Source organism: Arachis ipaensis, chromosome B01 (assembly GCF_000816755.2).
Source record: "Arachis ipaensis cultivar K30076 chromosome B01, Araip1.1, whole genome shotgun sequence".
NCBI classification, from domain to species: domain Eukaryota; kingdom Viridiplantae; phylum Streptophyta; class Magnoliopsida; order Fabales; family Fabaceae; genus Arachis; species Arachis ipaensis.
The window spans coordinates 33,863,377-33,868,439 of NC_029785.2; the positions used below are offsets into that span (position 1 = coordinate 33,863,377).

The 5,063-nt window shown below is 39.2% G+C and overlaps 1 long non-coding RNA gene across 1 annotated transcript in view; it reads right to left on the reverse strand.

Annotated features, from left to right (window-relative positions):
• LOC110270476 overlaps positions 390-5,063 on the reverse strand; it is a 22,230-nt gene continuing 17,556 nt past the window's right edge. Inside the window, exon 3 of the long non-coding RNA XR_002360067.1 lies at positions 390-399. This is a non-coding gene — a long non-coding RNA (uncharacterized LOC110270476). The remainder of the gene's footprint in view (positions 400-5,063) is intronic.

The window sequence follows — 5,063 nt, forward strand, 5'->3', positions numbered from 1 at the left end:
GTAGCAATTTCGCATACCACCGCACAATTAGGCTCAAAACTCACATGCTTGTGTTCTTAGCTCAAAAATCATGTTCCACAACATATAGTTCAAGCAAGCTCTAAAATTTTTTTTTCTTTTTTCAATCAATTGGGTTGCCCTATAGGGTGCCCTATAGATAAATTTCTTGAAAAATCTCATTATTTTGACTAAGCTTATTATGTATATATATGCAAAATAATAAAATGCAACTAAAAAAATCCTAGAAGACCTAAAATGAGATGCAAAAGTGTTGGGATTAGAAATTTGTCACCCAAGAACGCCGACTGGTCGGACGACCTCCCCACAATTAGAAGTTTGCACCATCCTCGGTGCATTCAAAGACGAGCAAGGGGGTACGGCGACTCTTCGAGTTGCCACCTTCAGCTGGTAGGTCAACCGGTTACTGCGTGTTCTTTATTCCCACTTCTATTTTTGCTTATGGTGCATCAGTCATGAAAAATAGAAAATAACACCGTAAGATAAGAACATACAAAAGCAAGGAAGCGTGAATTGTTGGAGTGAGGTAAATCACTAGAATGAAGTGAGTGAATTAGTGTGACATTGATGAAAGATAGGTGTGTGAGTTCTAAATTAAGCGCCCTTTAGATTACACACACATTAGCATAAAAAGTTATGTCACAATTACACAAAGAAAGTATACACTTCACTCATTCTAGTGTGCTTAAGATGCTTTAAACTTGTAGGTTAAGACAACCTAACAAGCAGTAAAGAAGCACGAAGGCATTCAAGAAAAAATTAAGCAATTGTGAAATTGGATAATGAATAGCCATTGATTGGTGTGTAAGTAAACTTAGTGAACAAAATGGAATAGAGAGCTCACACGTTAAACAATGACACATATCGAGGTTGTTACAACACCTAAGTGACATAAAAGTGGAACACATGGGTGCTATGGAACTTAAGAAAAGAGATATAAGAGTTAAGATCAATCACATAGCAAGTATGGTCCACAAAGCTTAGGAAGCTCAAACATATGTCACTAGGTAAGCTTTCAATCCAATTTCACAATTTCAAAATCTCAATGTTGAAATAGGTGGTATGAATAAGGGTCAATCATAAACAAGCATCACCTAAAAAATGCATTGATAATGTACAATTGCCTAACAATGGATGATGAACGCATGGTGGCCAAAACATGCACTTCAAAGAGTTAAGATGCATGAAGGCAATGTACCATGTACTTGGTATTCAAAAATATTAAGCATGAAAAGTTCCAAACCAAGTAACCAAATATAACCTCAACAAAGAATCCAACAAGGAATATAAACAAAATTGATGTTAAGATAACATCCTATTAGTGATCAGCAGCAGTGAACAGTAAACAAGACTAGTAATCCAACACTTATAATGGAAAACAAAATTTAAACAAAAATTAAACTAACTAACTAACTAACTAAAAGAAATGGTGTTATATGGTGTTTGATAGTGTTGGATGATGTTTGAAAGGTGGAAAGAAAAGAGGAGAAGAGAGAAGAAGGAAAGAAATGGATAGATGAGAAAAGAAGTGTGTGAAAGAAGGGCATCCACGCGTACACGTGCATGACGCGTGCGCGTGAAAATGGTGAAATGGGAGCGACGCGTACGCATGCGCGTCGATGGGTTATTTCAAGAGCGACACGTACGCGTGGGTAGCCTTGCGCGAAAGGCACAGTGTTCGCGCAACTCTCGGGAAAATAGCTTGGTGGTGAAAATTTGCAATCCACGCGTACGCGTGCGCGTGGATGGTTGGAAACGCTTGATACACGCGTACGCGTGCATGGCGCATACGCGTAGATGGTGCTCTGTTTTTCAAAAATTTTCAATGTTTTTGCATCATACCAAGCATTCCAAACCTCCAAACAACTACCAAAATATCATAAAACCTTATTTAACATACTAGACTACCAAATAAACTCAACTAAGCAATCAAAACAAGGAATTAAACCTATTTTACTAATATTTACAAAAAGAGAAAGTGAAAAGAGTTTACCATGGTGGGGTGTCTCCCACCTAGCACTTTTGTTTATTGTCTTTAAGTTGGACTTATGGGGAGCTCCTCATCAAGGTGGCTTGTGCTTGAATCCATCCTTGAACATCCACCAATGCTTGGACTTCCATTGTGCTTCATCATCCAAAGTTAATAACTCCAAGCTTTGATGGAGTTCTTCACAACCCATGGGCTCCCAAAGTTGATCCTTCCCTTGTAATCCGGGATCCCACACTTTGTTTTCACACCCGTCTTCAAGTTGATCATGGTAATCCTCTTCGGGTGGTAAAGAAGCCGAATTCTTATGAAGGCACCAAATGATCCTCCTAGACCCATTCAATTGAGCATTACACCAATCCATGCTCCTCAATTTCGAGCTTCCAACCATAATGAGCCTAGACTTACAATGCCAACCACTGAACATCCTCCTCTTACGCTTAATTCCACAAAGCGCCCTAAGTTGGCCATCCGTTTCAAGCAAACCAAATTCAAGTGGGATAATAAAGCTAAGAGTTAGAAATTTTACCCACTCAAATGAAGGATTGGATGACAACCTAGGTGGAGGATTTCCCAATTGTCTTGACAAAGTATGCTCCACTCCCGTCCACCCTTTTCTAGAGGCGTCCACCACTTGGCAAGGTTCTTCAAGCTCTACCTCTTGCCAAGCTTCCTCAAGTTCACATTCTTCTTCACTAAATTCTTCTATCTCTTCCCCATCACTCAAATCATAGATAGGAGGTTCAGTGAAGTCTACCTCATCATCAATTTCAAGCATATTGGGGAAGGACTCATCATGCTCAAAAAGATCATATGTTTATGCGGAATCATCATAGATAGGAGGGCTTGTTGTTTGGAACATTTCTTCCAACTCTTCACTCACAATATGTCTTGGAGGTTGCACATCCTCCTCAACATTGCTTTCTAATCCAATGGAAGAAGGCTCAACAAGATCATTAAGGGGATTGATCACTGTGGACAAAAAATCACTAATGATGGAATCCACTTCTTGGTCAATTTCCTTCAACTCTCTATCTGTTTCCTTAACATCACTCTCCTCTTTAACATCCCTTCCAAACTCTATGGAAGAAGGCTCTTCAGCTTGAGATTCCTCTATGTGCTCAACATATCCTAAACATCCAATCATTACTTCCTCTTCTTGTTGTGCTTCTTGCTTTAACTCCTCTTCTTCTCCTTAAAGCTCCAAATTCACTTCCTTGCTAAGCTCTTTGGGTGCTTCTCCACATTCAACAATGGGAGTACTTGGAATGCATGAGCTTAGATGGGAGGCTATGTGGTTAATGGCTTCTACCATGATAGCCATCTTGGCTTCTAGCTCCTTAAACTCCTTTTTCGTCCCCTCTTGTTGCCTTTGGATATGAGAGTTAAGATCTCTTAGTTCTTGCGTGATGGCTTCATTAGGGGGCGGTGGTGGAAGAGAGGGTTCATTGTTTAAGGGAAAGGCATTGTAGTTGGAAGGTGGTTCATATTGGTGAAAGTCTTGAGGTGGTGTATATGGAATTTGTGGTTCTTGGGAGTATTGGTGTTGGAATGGTGGTGGCTCTAGATATGGTTCATATGGTGGTTGGTATGGTGGATATGGGTTGGGATCATATGAAGGTGAATGGTGGTATGAGACTTGTGAGTATGGTTGTTGAGGGCTATATTGAGGAGGGGTTCATATGCATATGATGGTTGTGGTTGACAATCACAATAAGGGTCGTCACACACATTAGATTGGTATATATTAGGATTTGGATTATACCCATAAGAATCCGAAGAGTAGTCATGTTGGGATGGCGCTTGAACGGCTCGGATGGAATAAAATACCTTTTGTTCCGTGCGCATCTCCGTGAGGAGAGTAGTCATGTCCCCAAGCACTCTTGTCAAACTCGATTCGGAAGGAGGTTGTTGCCAAGAAGGTTGTTCATAAGTTTCGGGCTCCTCCCACAATTGATCTTCAAATCCTTGATGCATGTTGTCATTAAAGCTTCCATCTTCTACAACATAGTTTGAACCACACTCATAGCCAAAGTGATGAGAATTTATGGTGATAAGAGAAAAAAAAACAAATTCTAACAAGGACAAAGAGAGCAAAACCCTACAACTAGCTAAAACCAACAAACAAACCAAAAATCAAGCTATTCACAATATATACAATAGCCAATAACATAGCACCATTACAATTCCCCAGCAACGGCGCCATTTTGATAATGAGATATTGTCGTATGGTTAGGGATTTCACACAAAATGATTCTCGTTGATAGTATAGATCCCAACCAACTAACAATACTCAAATAAAAAATTTGGTTTTGTCACAAGTACAAACCCCAATAAAAATTAACCGAAGTATTTAAACCTCGGGTCGTCTCATAAGGAATTGCAATGAAGTGGTCAATTGTTGGCTATGAAGATGCAAGGGGTTTGATTGATAAAAGGGTAAGAAAATAAATGACAAGAACCAATAAAATAAAGAAAATGAACTCTTGGCTAAGACATGAGAAATTGATATCACCATCCTTGTCAACAAACTATATGTTGACAATCATGAGGAATCGAGCTCATTAAGTCTACTTCCAAAAGCCTTAAGTACGTAATATCTACTCCTAGGCTTGAAGTACGTCAAATGGCTTGATCAACATCAATCCATAAGTCCCATCCTAGCTACTAATCAACTTAGTAATAGGCTAGAGTCAATGGTTATCAAATTGACCACCAAGGGTTCTCAAATCACCAATTCAATGAGACTCAATGACTCAAGGTCACTCAATTCGCACGGAGCTCAAATTGGAGAGTGCATTTAGAGCATTTGAAAACTGAGGGCAATATTGGTGCACGGGCCCAATCTGAAGGACCATTTTGAGAATTTACTCTCCCACCAATTTATATAGTCTGCCGAACTCATCATAGAGTTCGCCGGGGGTGCAGCGAACTTGCTCTAATTCCAAAAAAAAAAAATCGTATCCTTAAAAATAAAGTTGGAAAATCTTTTCAGAGAATACAGAGAATACGTATAGTATTCCTAAAAAAAAACAAATATTTTATTTTATATATTAAT